Genomic DNA, 16,384 nt, shown 5'->3' on the forward strand with positions numbered 1-16,384 from the left:
CAGAAAATAATATCTTTTGTGTGGTTCCTAAATTTGGACACACCCTATATTTTGTATAGGGCGTGTACACATCAGAACGTACAATGATGTTCCGGGTAATATTGCTTTTAATATTTACGTAACCATATATCTGTGAAAGCCATGCTTTCTTCCTAACAGGTAAGAAATTGTGAATCTAGAACGTGGGAATTTCCACGGGTTTATTATATTTTGGACAGCCGTCAATTTTACACTGAAGCAAGAACACGATAACAAATTTTCCTACATATTTTACTTAAGGTTTGCATGTACACAACGAACTAAAAATTAAAATAAAAGCAAATTGTATGGAAATAAAGCTGGAATAAAAGGTCGAGTAAAAACGTTTATGAGACATATTCTTCAATTATTTACCCGCAAACAACTTTATGTAAAATTACAGAAAATGTAAAAAATAGTATCTGGATGCATTTACCTAATATATAAAAAGGTATTCTTATCTATTATTGTATTTGCGTTAATAATGCAGAAACGCAGCTGATTACTCTCAATACGGCTACATTACGCGTGCATATTAAAAAAAAACTATATTTTTTAGCTCTTTTTAGTCTTCTGCAGTATCTTGAACAAACCTTCACTGAAATTGAGCTGGCTTGTTTCCGTTATAGCCTTTATTGCCACGAGCGTCGGCGAGCGACGCGTGCGTGGCCGAGTGGTTACCGTGCTTGACTGTTGCGCGGAAAGTCTAGGTTCGTTTCCAGTCAGTAAAATGTTATTTTATTTACTCTTTCAACATTGCGTTCTCCTGAGTTTGAAATCATTCTCGTCTGATCGAGTTCCAAATGTCTTCGAACATTCTAGGCCGATTGTTCCAGAAGCCAACGCGCGTACATAAGGGGCTCTGCGTGGCAATCTGCGGGTAGTCTCGCCCCAGGGTTCGACTCTGCGGTTACGTTGACTTCGACGCCCGCGACGCTCTGCTGTTATCTTCTGTTTCCTTTTTATTTTTGGGCACAAGTTCGCCCCATTAAACGTTTCAGTTTCCCCAATTAATATTTGTTTCCTCGCCTGTTCATTCGTGACAATATTGAACTCGAACCTTTTTTTTTTGTTTTCTTTTGCGTCTAATTGTATACGTCGACACCAATAACAGCTTATATGTTGATTTCTTGGTGCTTATGGCTTTTATATTTCCCCTTTCACTGTGTCATTTACATCTCAACTTTTATTAATTCATTCGTCTTCACAGTGTGTTATGACTTAATGGTGAATAAATGAGTAAATAAATCTACAAATTAATTTAAAGATATAAAACAAGAAAACAGGAGCGAACTTTTTTATGTTTGATCAACATTACATAATTTATCTTCAAAAACACTTAGACAGCATACTTTCATGGTGTAATACATGGCAGATGCAAATAAATGTAGAAGAAAAACACGCAAACATTTACTACCCGTCGTTCGGCCTTTCACTACGACTACCAAATTATAAATTCAGACCTATAAAAAGTAAGATCATTTAAATATTTTTAAGTTTACGTAACTCCAAACCTATTCCGGAACACCCATATGAAATACTTCAGTAAGAGTGCTAATCAAGCATTGTGTTTCTTAAGAAGGCATTTGTTTTTGGCAACGCTGGAAACTAGACGTCTTGCGTACACTAGTCGCATCAGGCCTAGTTTAGAATATACGTCCTGCTATTTCGAACCCACATAAAAAACATCTAATTAAAAGTCTTGAGTGCAACTAGGTTCACTTAAAAAAATATATTCAACTGTAAGTTTTACACAGCTTAAAAATTCAATCACTTTATTTGCGCTGAATCACAAAAGGTATGCTGCGAGGCTGTAACACTTTTCAAACGATTTTTCAAAGCTCAATTGAATTTCGTCAAGATCACGTCTTTACACCTGTAAGCATTTCCCCCCGTCATAATCTCCTTAACAAAATTTCTGTTCCTTTCGCGAAGACTGACTTGTTTTAATTTCTCCCCTTTGTTCTGGCCCCGACTGACTGGAATGAGTTGGCAAGTAAAATAGCTCTAACCAGAAATCACGATCACTTCATGTTGCTGCCGCTTAACAAGATGATCCACCTCTTGTAAGCTTGGTTTTGGCTGACATAACGGCAGCACTCGTGATCGTTTTCCGCGTCTTTCCAATGGGCGTGTTGGTGACCGTGACTATTTAATATGAATTTGTCTCGTAATTATCAACTTGAAATTATCTTTTTTTCGTGTAAGTGTGTTCGTGTGTGTTTATCTGCATTGGGGCCTGTAAATGTAGATCGCGAATTTGTTGTTTTGATAATCATTTTGAGGTGATCGTTTTCTACATTTTATGGAGAGATTTTTCGTGATTCTTCAAAAGATTCTTACGGTGCCCCTTTCTATGAAATGCCGGACTGGGGTCTCTATATGTACTTAAATGAATACAAAAAAAACAAAACAAAGATAAAGACCCATGATATTAGCGCCATACTGCGTCCAACCTCCAAATTAGGTTTACGAAAACAGTAGTCGACGGCGAGATATGTACCGGAGAATGGCACCTGACGGTGTTAATATCGAACGCATTTGTGGGCTCTTCGCTCCTCCTCTGTGCTTTAAGCAAGCCAATTTTCCGGCGATGTGCCGGGTTGAACTCGCCAACGAGGTTCCCGCCGGGTTAGTGGTCAACCGAAGCTCACTCACTTCTTGCCTCTCAGAAAAGAGCATCTCTAGGGTAGACGTCATGTGACCCTCGTGTTTCGTTCGGTCCGTTGATGGCAGTGGTTGGCGAGCCGCCATTCTTTGCGGAAAAGGGAACGTGCAGGATGTCAAGTTCCTTCTTCGGGACGCGGTCATGGAACGTCCAGTTCAATCGAAGCTACACTGTTAATTTTTAATCGACCAGAGAACGTAAATGAACAAGACTGTGAGAAAAACGATGAATTATGCTAGCTTCGAAGTTTAGAAAACGGAGAGCGAGGATTGAAACCGAATTTGCTCCGTACAACATCGTTAACCCTTTAAAGTTCAGAGGTGCTAGCCCAGCCCCCCCCCCCCCTCCCCCCCCTTCCCCCCCCCCCCCCCCCCCCAAAAAAAAAGAAAGTAAGTAAAGAACACTTGAAGTTGAAGTTTGCGGAGCGTGCCAAAAATCTCTTGCAACAAAACTACGGCGTCGCCGCTGAAACATTCTAATCGGCGCAGTTCGCAGACAACGGCCCCGACTTCATCTTTGATGAATCTATCGGTTCCAATTTCAACTGTCTACATTCCAGTACTCTTATATTCAAAGCAGAGCCTAAATGGCGCGCTTTTGTTGCTTTAGAGAAGTTAGACAAGGCTTTTCAACCGCTACAATCAAGCAAAGAAAAGGGCACGAGTTATTAGCACCTTTTATAACGGCCTGTACAAAATCCCGTAAGTTGTGTGCAATGAAATAAAAGTGCCAGGAAGATGATTGCAAAATTTGACTGTTTTTTTAAGCAGCCGCACGCAAGTCGCAGACTTCTGTGCAAGCGTTCCATGAGGCAAAGGTCCAAACAACATTTTGTTAATACGAGGAAATACAGAGAGAGAGGAGGAGCTGAGGAAGCGCAGACACGCTTCAGCGCCAAGCTTTGATTAGAAGGATTAAGGGGTAGACTCATAGCTTAGCTGTCTTTGTCTCTAACCACTAATTCCCTCAAATCAAAGCCAACAAGAAGTTCGTCTGCTCCTTGTGCACCATGTTGCGTTTAAACGCCGGGCACAGTCATTTGGCATACGGACGCGTCCTAAGAGTGAGTAAAGACACCCCGGTAGAGACAAAGGCCACTAGCCTTCGCGCCCCCAAACTATCGTTCCGATCAGAGATCGGCGCTTCGACGTCCCCGTAAATTCTTTTACCCTCTTCCTCACTTTCTCACTTTATACAAACTGGCATTTGCGTGAGCTCGAGCAAACTAAACGTCATAGCGTAGAACAACCTTCCTGCTCCAATGTCTTCGATATTCCTAAACCCAGCCTGAGAAGAGAGCCACTGTCTCGCACACAGCTTTTTACGAACAATGCATACTTTTGAGTGTGTAAAGAAGAAGAAAAGATCCGGCATAGTTTACTCGTAAAAAGGCAGCGAGGAACGCGACATCGATGCCCACACGAAATTGCCCGACCCACAAGTGCGAACGAACCCAGTAGGACAGTCCGCCAACCACTCACGTCCACAGATGCAGCCAACCAATTAAAACTCGTGCCGCCATTAGCAGCAATTCCCCGTGGACAGAGTCCGACGACCGGACCCATAACCCCGCTTAACCCAAGCCTCCCTTCGCCTTCCGACCTCACCTCGCTCCCAGCACACTGTGCAGTGCCACACGCTAAACCGAATCCACGCGCCTGACTCGTAATTAAAAACGCGAGCGAGTCAAGATGAGAAAGGGACTGTTCTATAAAAGGCCGAGGCGCTGTCCTCGCAAATTTGTCTCACGGCGCGAGATCGTGACTCAAATTGCCACCTGCCATCCTACAGTTTACCTTACGATAGACCGCAGCGGACGCTGCAAATCATCAGTGCATATACACTGCCGACCGAAGATCGCGTGACATTCTGGAGGCGCACAGTGACGCACGCTGTGCGTTGTCACGTGGTTCGTTCGCAGCGCTGAATTAGCCGTGATGGCTCTTGGCGTCCGTTTCATCAGTGTGCAGTAAAACGGAGCGCATGATCATCGCGGGCGGGTCCACTCTGTTGCGACATGATGCCATTAGCTGAAAAGATGACTCCTCTTTCGCACGCCAAGAGGTTTCGCTGGCTCGAGGAAGAGCTGCGTGCACGCCGCTGCACGGCCGTGCGTGAAGGTCTGGGGTAAACGTAGATTGCCTGTCACTTGGGTTCGTGCGTTGTTTTTAGGTTTTGACGGAGCGGAGGTCAGCACAGCACCTGTGTACACTAGTTGGCCGTCAAGTTACTCGGTTTGGTGATTGAGTCAAATTCCCGTGGGTGAGGGAGGTGGCCAGATATCAATGGCATTTGTTTAAAGAATAAAAGGATTGATTAGTACTTCGATGGAGCTAAAGTATCGTGAGACTCTTCGCGTCAATATATTTTGTTTACCTTACCTTCCGGTGATGAGGTTTTGGCTGTGATAATACGTTTCAGATATCAGTCGCGAAAAGCGGGAATATAATATATATTTTGTATATATTTTATTCTTATTGATAACGGCAGCAAGTGCGGCTGGCCAACTAGTGTTATGTTACAAAGTTTATATTTCGGCCAAGCGAGACAAAACTGGAAAAGGCAAAGCTTAAACCTGTCAAAAACCAATTGAGCGGTGTTACAACAAAGAAACAAAAAAAAAAAAACTTTTCTAATGCAAAACTCTAGTGGAAGACTTTTTTTTTTCTGGTCTCCTTTCTCTAAAGCGCATGATCATAGAAAATACACAATTTTATCAGCATCCAAGGACACATTCAAAAATTATAACTTAAAATTTCGATAAAGTAAGCTAATAACGCCATGAAAAAGCAAACGCAGGAGTCAACAAAAAAAATGCTTCCCCAATTCATATATACAATTTGCAACTGTATGCAGCGCTTGTTCATATTCTAACGTAACAGTTCATTTTGGTTGAAACTGAGGAACTCAATTTATGCAAGCTACACTGCTTTGTGCCCTTTCTTTTTTCATAATTCAATATTTCCCAAAAATACGATTAATGATTCTTCCAAGTAAGAAACAGAAGCACCCTAATATTTAGTGCCTACTTCTCCACAGATAACGTGAGGAATTCTGCTAAAGGCCAACGCAGATGGTGACAAACACATAATTGCATTAGTACAATTAATGCATCTGGCAACAGTGTGCCTAGACGCGCCAATAAATGTGATAATAAACAGGCGCCGAGGGTTATCACCCTCGGCGCCTGCAAGGAGGTAAGGAGTCGAAGCATTGTTAGTACCAGCCTCAATATTTTCTAACGGCTTACTCTCTTCAGCCGTTACTATAATGAGCTCAAAAATTTGATTTACTGAAATTGCATTTTCTTTGGGTTTAGCAGAATTATCAGTGCATCAGCACAAATTGCCATTTCGAAAATCAGTGTACGTTGATTGTTCGATCATTTTGACTTCAACCATTGGTATGCACCAGGCAGAGGTTTTCAACCTAATCTTCGGGGACGTAGATTTTGAAGCATTTCCTTAAGCGTTACATACTCGTCAACAAAACCACACTTAAAATGTAAGACTAAGAAAAGTAAAGATGAATCGATCGAATGTGACTAAACACCGCACCCACGATGGCGACTGCAAAGACATTTAAAACATTATTTTGTGTTCTGCTGAGTCGACAACAGATGGAAAGTAAGAACTTCTGCAGCAAGACCTCTATTTTTTTTTTTTTTTTTTTTTTGTCTCACAGACCGCGGAACTGTGCTGTTCTTACCACGAACTCTCCAACAAGAAAGAGCATGTCTCCAGAGGTAATTTGAGATGCCGTACAATGGACCCTATTTTTAGAACAACCGCTCCCGTTTCAAGACGAGGCCATGTTCGCAGAGTTGCCACGTCGTAATGGGGTTTTATTGCGGACCCGCAAAATTGTGTCCGCCCATTCGACCGGATTACCGGTTGCTGCAACGTGAGGAACGACATGGCCTAAACGGACGCCGGACGGTTGGTCGTGACGAACGTGATGAGCCAGATAAAAAAATGGCGCTTTCGTCACTGTGTTTCAGGGGTGGCTCCCCGGCAACCCTTCCTTCTTTCTCTCTTTATTGCCGCTCGACGGTAGGAAAGAGAGAAGCGACAATCCTGCGATATGGACCACTCGGTTACGGTTATGGCGGCCGCGTGACGACACGCCTGTGCAAAAGAGGGGGGCGGGGGGGGGGGGGGGTGGTGGAGTGGGGGGAGGGGGCAATGTCGGAACCGCTTTCTTGGATGCTTTCACTGGCGATGTGCGTGTGTTCAGTTATAACCCTCGCAAGAACGAGTGCCGCTCAGTTGCAGTCAGTAAGGCTGAAGCAGTTCGGCACTAATGGGAGACCCCTTTCCAGGCGATGCGGGCATTAGTTTCCGGTAACGCGCAAGTCACAATCACAGCTTTGTTTGAGATTTTGTTTTCTACCCTTCTCTTTGCCTATTTCTTTATCCATTAACCTCACCAGCGCGCTTTCCTTATTATTTTCGCCATCGGTGTGCGGCACGGCCTACTTGGAAATTACTGCTTCACTACTTGAGAATCACTTGCAGCCCATGTTGTGTGTGCGCATATTTGAGATTTGACTCTCCACTGCCTAACTGCCCGATATTTTGTAACCACAGTTATTCTAATTATTGGCGCAACCAATTTGGATGTTAAAATTTGAGGCATGCGCTCAGTCGTGCTCGAGCGAATGTTGTTCATTTCATTTCATTTCATTAAATTGTGTCAGCATTTATAAGGGACAAGCATATTTATAAAAGATTCATCTTAATAAGGAAATGAATATTATATAAAAAAAGTATGTTTATTCGGAAGCTTGTTTCTGATGGTTCGCTGAACTGAAACTCCAAAACTCTCCTCCGACAGGGAGCCCTGCTGTGCGAAGGTCATTGCGCTCGTGCATCAGTGCCAAGCGGTAACCGTCATAGAATTTAAAATAAAATATCTTCACAACCTACTGACTGGCACAGCCAATTTTGAACTTCCTATTGGGTGCTCGATCGCCTACACGATCTACATATTGAGTGAATCAATTAAAAAATACCGCTAATATCGCACGCTAGCTGTGTTGACCCAACTCGAAAAGAACCGGTAGAAAGTAGTTTTAAGGTTTTGAGGCAAATAGGTCAGAAATCATCCCGATATTCAGTTTCCTGTAGGAAAATATCTCTTCCTCACAAGATGCACAAGGCGCCAAGGGCTAAGGTTAAATTATTCATGGTAGCAGAAAATAATGTGTGAAAAGGAACCATAATATTGCAGAAAAATATTCAATACGCAGGCCAGCTGGTGTAAGTTCATAATGATGATGAGGATTTAGACTCCGGTATACTTTTTTTGTCACTTTTGTTATGAATTTTTTTAATGATATGTGCATTTATAAATCACAACTTGCCGGGCACGACGCGGTTTCGCCGGGTGCAGTAGTTGCATTTGAACGTGCTGAAACCGGATGACCATAAAGACGTTGAATTCTTCAAGGCTCTCGTTTAGGCAGCCGCAATGGAATTTGCGCTTGCTGCCGCCAGCACAAGTGAAAAATTGTCGCTTAACAACTAAGTGGGCGGAGCACGTTCCGCCCTCCAGAGCCGTATATGTAGAGAGTTTGGTCAATGGGAGGCGCGGGCAGAGCCAGGGCGTGCGGCAGACTCGGAAAGAGGGCTTGGCATGCTCTCTCGACCAACCAGAAGCCGAAAAGAATCCCCTAGCGGTGGTAGCGAGAAACAGTTCTGAGCCGATCGATCATCGAAGGTCTATGTTCGTATATGGTTTAAATAAGTGCGTAAGAGTGAAGTGTAGTAATTTTTTGTGGTTGAAAATAGGGTTCACGTGTTGTTTCATCAGGATCATGCAGAAAGATGTAAGAAACGAATGCGCCGCTCAACTCTGTTTTGCGCGGACAGAGTGTGACCGCTCGGACGGCAGATTCCCGGCCCTCGGCGTTTGGCGTACAGATTATGTCGATCGTTCCGCTAGTCGCACTCTTCCACCATCATTTCTGATGAGCGTGAATAAAACATCACGTGTACCATATTTTCAGCCATCGAGAGTTACTCCAATGCAGTTATCAGGTTTGTTTCTCGCGACCACCGCCAGGGTATTATTTCCGGCTTCTGGTTGGTCACATTCGAATTTCTGAAGACGCCCTGGAACACGCCCAGCCCGCTTTCGGCCAATGGCGCCGCTTCATTTGTCTCCTATACTTCCCAACGAATGGCCAAACTCTCTACATATACGGCTCTGCCGCCCTCAACCATCTTCGGCGCCATTCTGATCACAGACGTAAATATTCCTATTGCAAGTTAGCTTCATCAGCTATTCCATGGGTACCTCTTATAGGTGTTGCAATTACAAAGCAATACTTTTAATATCTCCTTCGTCCACCTTTAGGCAATTGCTTCCATATACCGTTGCTACAACGGTCAACAACAGGGATAAATCTGGCATTTTGAGAGCAGCACCTTTCAGAAACATCTCAGTCTCTTTAAATATCTTTTTCCTCGGACTTTTCGCGTTAAAATGATAGAATACACATAGCATCGTGAGTAACTGAGCATGGTTTTGAAGTAATTTGACAAATTATTAGGATTTTGTATGTTCTTAAAACCTTGGACAGACTGTCCAAGGTTTTAAGAACATACAAGTGTATAAGCGGTTGTTTTCAATATAAAATTCATAAAAAAGCAAGCTGTATTAAAAAATAAAGACGCAGCGATTTTTTTTTATTATTTTAAAACCACTTGAAATGAGTAGCATTCATATATCCCCTGGAACATCATGGTATCACCTGACGTCACGACACCATAATGTCACATTGCCAGGGGAGGTGATAGTGCCACTTGACGTTACAGTGTACCGTGAAAACCACCACCCTGATGAGTTCCGTGAACACAGTGATGTCATCACGGTTTTCAACGAATGAGCTTAGAGTGAAACTTTAAATATGCGGATGACGTAACGCCAACGCCGTGATCTTCTCTGGATGACTTCACCATCGAAGCTACATGCCGCCGCCATTTAAAGGGACCATGAAATGATTTTAAAATCGAGTTTCATCCACCGCACGTCGTAAAAGGTGTGAAAAGAAACACAAAAACACAAAAATAGGGAGCCCAAAAAAATTATTTCCTATAGAACTTTTAAAAGAAAACTGGACTCTTTTGCGCCTTCCTTCCTTCGCCTGTTCACTACGATACATACGCAGAATCGGTGCACGTCAGCCGAATCCACATCGCCTATTGGGTAAGAGCCTACCTCACCAGCACCGCGATCGTAAACAATAAATAGCCGGCGAATGTTTCCTAAAAGTTTTGTTAAATAATATTCAGATCCACATTTTGTAGCATAATTAGAGATGTGTGGCGAAAATTGCCAAATTTGATAATGCTGAGAGCCAAGCGCCATCTATCGTGTGGTAAACGAAGCAACTACTGCGCGTGCGCAGTAGGGCAGGGCCGCCAGTTACTTGGGTGACGGCGACCGACGAACATTTATTTTCTTTGTTTTCCTTCCTCTCAAAACTCTGACTGACTGAACGTTTATTTTTCTACGTGTTCTTCCCGCGCGTGCCGACTTCAAGCAGCAAGAAAACAGTACTTAAAACAGACCACGACGAACAAGAACGCTGGATTCACCGACTCCGACGAAGCGTATAGGCCTAGCAGGCATTCCGACTCGGCGCTGCGTTGCTTCGTCGCAAGACCGTCTGCCTACGACCGGCTGGCGTGCTAAATGGAATATGCCCGCGCGACCCTTGTGGACCCTTCCCGTATTATAGTTTGATCACTGACCTCAATTCTAGATTAAGAGGTGAGGAGGTCAATCTCTTCCCCTTGTTTTCCGAGGCAGTGTTGACGAACACTCGTCGAAAAGGGACTCTCGTCGATTCTATCTTCTTGTTTTGTGTGATATAGAGCTGAAATAAACGCCGTATGGATTGCCTTCGTAACACGGTATGTACACTTTGTTATTGGTGTGCCATTTTTATTCTGACAGACTGCACGTCACTGTCGACCCCGGTCCAACCTTTCTTTGCTGAGTGTCGCGTCAGTATCGAGTTGCAATCGTAAAAGAACGGTCCCGAAGCGCTTACCAACAGCGCGAATACAAGACTTCCATCAAGCGCGCGCGTCCGCTCCGAGTGTAAGCAGGTATTTACGTGGCTCTTGCTGACACTCGTAGTTCAAACGTATCTTTTTTAACGTCGGCTCGCTCCTGCATCTCCGAGGCCGCGAAAAACGCCATCTACGTCGCTTTGCAAACGACTGACACGGGCCGGCCCTTCTGCCAACAATGACGGGGTGGTGACAAGACTCGCTGCACTTCCCAACAGGCATAGCGGCGTATGGGACTAGTCCCATGCTGTCGCTGTAGCGCAACATATCTCATTGAATTTCGCTCAGCTGCGATGCGGCGATGAGAGGCGCCGATTCAGGAAATACGTCGGTGACATCAGCGCAGTAAAACCTACCGGCGCACCCCAACTCGTTGCCGCTAACACTCCCATTCTCCTACTGCCGAGAGAACTTCCGGTTCCGGAAACGGTCTACGTCACGGCTTCTTTTGCGGTCAGTTGGAGAGAATGAAAAAGTCGATATTTCAATAATTTTTTGTGTAGAAGTTAATAAACCGAGACGAAAACGGATGCCTGTTCGGCATTCAGTGAACATTGACGGTTTAATGTAAAAGTTATCTGGAAAAAGTAAAAAGGTCATTTCATGGTCCCTTTAAGCGCTGAAGGCAGGCCCTATTGATGAAATTCATTTAAAGTTTCACGAGCACGACGCCATTGTTTTGCACAATAGTCACTTAAAAATTAGAGTATTTTGCCGAAATGAGAGGCACCAATTGTGCTTGGCTGTCTTGAAGATGTGTGGTAATCGTTGCGGTTAAATATAATCGCGATGTAGCCAATAAAACTTCCGGAAAACCACCTTTTTGTTTCTACCAAAACATGCGAGTCCTTTATGCTCACACAAACGGGGTTCAGCTCAAACATCGTTACCGAATACCGCCCAATCCTTACCCCCAACGGGTTCTACTCGATTCACGGCATATATCCATTACGTCAGGATCTTGTGCAGTCTTACGCAACTTGCTCAGTTATTTGTTTTAATGCGAAAACATCAACTGTCACATGGTGCGATCCGACGTCATCAGCTTTGAAGCCGCTCCAAATGTCACATTAAATCCTTTCTCCAAGTGAAGCCAGCTCCTAGCTATGAAACCACGCGTAAAGCCTAGCCAAACGGCCTCTAGTTTACCCGATACCAAGGAGCGGATTAAAGCTGATGAATTCCGGCTTCGACCCCATTGGCTGGCGCGCGTCGACGATGCTCCCATTGGCCGCTGCGCGTCAGTTTCAACGACCGCCACCCTATGGCGTTGCGTGTCGGTCAGCGCGCCGCTAACACGAAACGTCCAAGGTCAGAGTGGCGAGAAGAGGGCGCGCTCTGCCATCGACGCAAATACGGTGCAGACGAAATAAGGGAGCGGAAGAATGACCTGCATGCATTCACAACTCATAAGATGTGCTTAGGTCTACCTCGAGGCATTTTTAACCTCCACTTACTCTAAAGCGTATTTATTTTTCATGTGTTTGACATTGCGCACACTGTAATCGTTTTTCAGCACATGCAATACAAATATTTTCATTGGAATCCTTCTGTTTGTTTCTTTAATAATATATAATTAAAGAATTATATATTAATTCTTTAATATATAAACAGAACAAAACATCCGACGCAAGTGTGTTATATTTTTATAATATTTTTTTTTCATTTCCACGTTCATGATTATATTAAAACAAATCTCAACAAGCAAATTGTTCTCTTATTATTTTTTATTTGTGAAATTTTTTTTAAAAGACACAAATTTTGCTCTCTGTTAGGTACTACCCAGGCCTTACATTCGAAAGGATCTGAAGTTTGAGGCTCCCAGTGTCTCTCTGTTCAGACCTCGTGTGCCTCAAACCGAAGATCCGTCACGCCTATCTGAAAGCTTTCACGGTTGAGACATTCGCAGTACACTAGTCGCAGTGCTCCATTCAGAGCAGTGGAAAACACGAAAGTGTTGAAAAAGGAAATCTTCAAGTTCGGCTCAAAACTGACTCTCTCCTTCCGCTCCAGCCTTTTTTACCTTCTCTTTTTATCCTGTCATCCTTTCTTTTCATATCTTGAATAGACACATTTTTTCCCTACAAAGAAGACTTCCGTTTGATCCCTATGTTTTATAAATTTCGATGTTTACTTCGTCGGGGATGCCTTGCGAAGACCAAGACAGACACTGGAAAATATTCACAAAAATATGTTTGCCAGAACTACCGAATTGAAAAGAGGCCGAGAGGCTTAGGGTTTGATGTAACATGAACATTCTGGGGCCTTTTTGCGACTACATCTTAAAGAAAGCCGTACACGCGTCAAGGCACACAAGAAACGGGCGAGTAAAAAAATTTTAAAAAACTAGGGGAAATACAAATCATTCTGGTAAAAGCCTCGGGTTTCTCCTTAGATGCAGCTGAATATAAGATGTGCCGGCCCAGCTTTGAATGACTTCTCTACTCCCGCGATCAAAGCGTAATATCCCCCAAAAGATCAGGACTTAAAATTTGTTTTAAGTTTCCCACGGGAAAAAGAGACGCATTTAACCAGCGGTTGCAAGCGTCTCTTTCGTTCTCCTCACATTTGTAAGCTCGGTTTGTTCAGCTGGTGTCTCCTAAATATGTTTTAAGTTTTCGGGCTTGCCGATATGTTTACCCGAAAGAGTTATTTTAAGCACTCCCTAAAATGGTTCTTCGTGAAAAATCTATAAGGGACCATTTAATGTCATTTGTTTATGTGAAAGTGTTCTTCATCATTCATTTGCTTTTCTAGTTAGCCAGGGAGTGATAGTGCTCGAGACGAAACCGTCATGCACGAGCTGAAAGAGTTCTTGAGGCGTCGTAGGAGCTTCGAGCTGGTGGGAGCATTCAGAAAGTGTCAAAAGAGCAACCATCATGGTGTTTGTCGTGTTTCTGTACGTGCTCTACAATCGCTAAATCAATCATAAACCGAAAAGGCCTACCGGCCTACGCTTTGGACTCTGCTTAATTCGTCCCGTCCCCTCGTACAGCCGGCCCCCTCTGAACTAATCCTGAAACCAAATATGTTCGAAGACCCGCTATTGGCACTGCGCTCGGTGTTAATCTGTGTTATCTAAATATTACGAGAATATTTTTATGTAAAACTAGGCTGCACTCGCCTGGTTCAGTCTCTCCCTTCGCTCGAACTGGCGAAGTGGATTTGCAGAGAAAGAAACAACGTTTTACTCTTGGTGTCACTTTAAATCCGACCCCAGCCGACCCTACAATACTAGGTAGCCAATCGACGCGCCCCAAAAGTGCATCGTCACGACGCTCGTTGTCTTTGTGTGCCTACAATCACCGCACGAAACCATCTCAGCACAATAAAATAAATACGGGAGTACATTTAAGACTGCATAAGTGTAGGAATGCAAAAGCATTCCTACACGCACCGTATTCCTACAAGCATGGCGCCCCGCTGCCCGCGGCGCGGAGAACAGCGGGCAGCGAGTTCCGCTTTTCTTCGCGGCGCAAAAAGGTTGAAGGCAGAGCGTCGAGTCATAGCCTCCTCTATACTCACAAATCCTGGCAGTTCGAAAACAAAGTCATAGAGTGCCGGTCGCAGAATCGGAGCGTGAGGTAATATTTGCACAGAGAATCAGAGGGCCATTTGTTGGGGAACCTGGGCGTCAGCGCACAGCTTTTGCAGCGGCGAGGACCCGTAACCAGACTTGTACGAGGACGGTCCGATAACTAGTTAGCCTCACCGCCTGATGGCGCCACTATCGCAAGAGAAATTTACTATCGTGCTGTACATTCTGGTAGACGGCTACTATCGAAATTTCAACCGAATCGGACTCGTAGTTTTGGTTTGACCGCATGTGAAAGCGGGCGTGTCCGCGAATTTTAGAAAAATGGAAAAAGAGCAATATCGGTCGGTTTTTCGATTCTTGTTTTTGGAAGGGAAATCGCGCAGCCAATTCAAAGAGCGCTTGGATGCTGTGTACGGTGACTCTTTTCCTTTGATGGTGACAGTCAAAAATTGGTTTAACAAGTTTCAATGTGGTCGCACGTCGATTTTTGATGAGTCACGACCAGGTGCCCCGAAACGGCTACCACGGAGGGTAATGTGACAAAAATCCAAGATCTCGTATTGGCAGACCGCCAATTGAAGTTGCGCGAGATAGCTGAGACAGTAGGCATCTCAAAAGACCGCGTGGGTCATATCCTGCATGGAATTTTGGGCATGAGAAAGCTGTCGGCGCGATGGGTGACGCGTTTGCTCACTCCGGACAACAAGCGCAACTTTGAGACCACTTTAGAGCAGTGTTTGAGCTGTTTAAGAACAATCCGAAGGCGTTTCTTCGTTGTTTCGTGACCGTCGACGAAACATGAATTCACTGGTACATACCAGAGACCAAGGAACAGTCGAAACAGTGGACTTCACCCGGCGAACGTGCTCCGAAGAAGGCGAAGACTGTCCTATCGCCCGGAAAGGTGATGGCCACCGTTTTCTGGTATTCACAAGGTGTTATCTACATTGACTACCTGGAGAAAGGCAACACGGTCACAGGGCTGTACTATGCCAAATTATTGGGCCGATTCGACACCGAATTGCAGAAAAAACGGACCCATTTGGCGAAGCAAAAAGTGCTCTTCCACCATGGCAACGCACCGGCTCACACCTCCGCCCTCGCCACTGCCGAATTGGTCAAATTGGGCTACGAACTGCTGCCCTATCCACCGTATTCTCCAGATTTGGCCCCGTGCGACTTCTTTTTGTTTCGAAACTTAAAAAAAGTCACTCGCCGGGCAGAAATTTGAGTCGAATGAGGAGGTCATCGCCGCTACGGAAGCCTACTTTGCAGACCTCGAGAAAACGTATTTTTCAGATGGGTTAAAGAAGTTGGAGCATCGCTCGGTCAAGTGTATCGAACTAACAGGAGACTATATTTAAAAATAAATCGCCACTTTTCCAAAATTGTCATTTTTCTTTTGTAGGCTAAGTACTTATCGGACCACCCTCGTACGTAACTTAAACACTCTACTGAAGTCACTGTATTTTACATACTTTTGTGAGTAACTTGGTATCTTGCAAATACATTCGAACGTCAGTAATTAGTACTCTAACTTCAAGTGACTTGTACTCACTTTAAAGTTACTTTTAAGTTACTTTCTATTTTTATTTTCTTTAAAGGCGGGAAGCTTGGAAAATATTGAGCTCCAGTTATTTTGGCTAGGCGCCCTGTCATTGCAGATGCATTTCGTGCCAGCTCTTCCTTCGGCACAATGTCGCGGTGCCTTCGAGCGCGTTCGTCGAACGGCTATTCAGCATCGGCGGACATGTGTTTAAAAAGAAAATAAATAAAAATAAAACAGGGGCAGACTATCGGACACGAATTTCGAAAAGCAGCTGTTCCTGCGAGGGAACAAAACTTTTTGGTAATGGCGTTTTGATTTTCATTTTCGGAAGTAAATAAAGGTTGATTGAATGACGTTTTTATTTTTGTTTCATTCGTAGTTACTAGGGACCTCCTAGAAACCTTAGTGGCAGCCAAAGTCTAGCTAACAAATTTTCTGGAGGTTCCATAGTAGCTATGAGGAAGAATTTTTTCTGACTTCGGTTGTGCTTGACTATGAATTGCGGAGCAAATTGTAACTTGAGAGTA

General features: G+C 44.1%; 1 pseudogene; it reads left to right on the top strand.

Annotated features, from left to right (window-relative positions):
* The first annotated feature begins 14,752 nt into the window (after positions 1-14,752).
* Positions 14,753-15,233, top strand: LOC121838050 (annotated as a pseudogene).
* The last annotated feature ends 1,151 nt before the right edge of the window (positions 15,234-16,384 follow it).

This window comes from Ixodes scapularis, unplaced genomic scaffold (genome assembly GCF_016920785.2).
Source record: "Ixodes scapularis isolate PalLabHiFi unplaced genomic scaffold, ASM1692078v2 PGA_scaffold5__190_contigs__length_132052651, whole genome shotgun sequence".
Lineage (NCBI taxonomy): Eukaryota > Metazoa > Arthropoda > Arachnida > Ixodida > Ixodidae > Ixodes > Ixodes scapularis.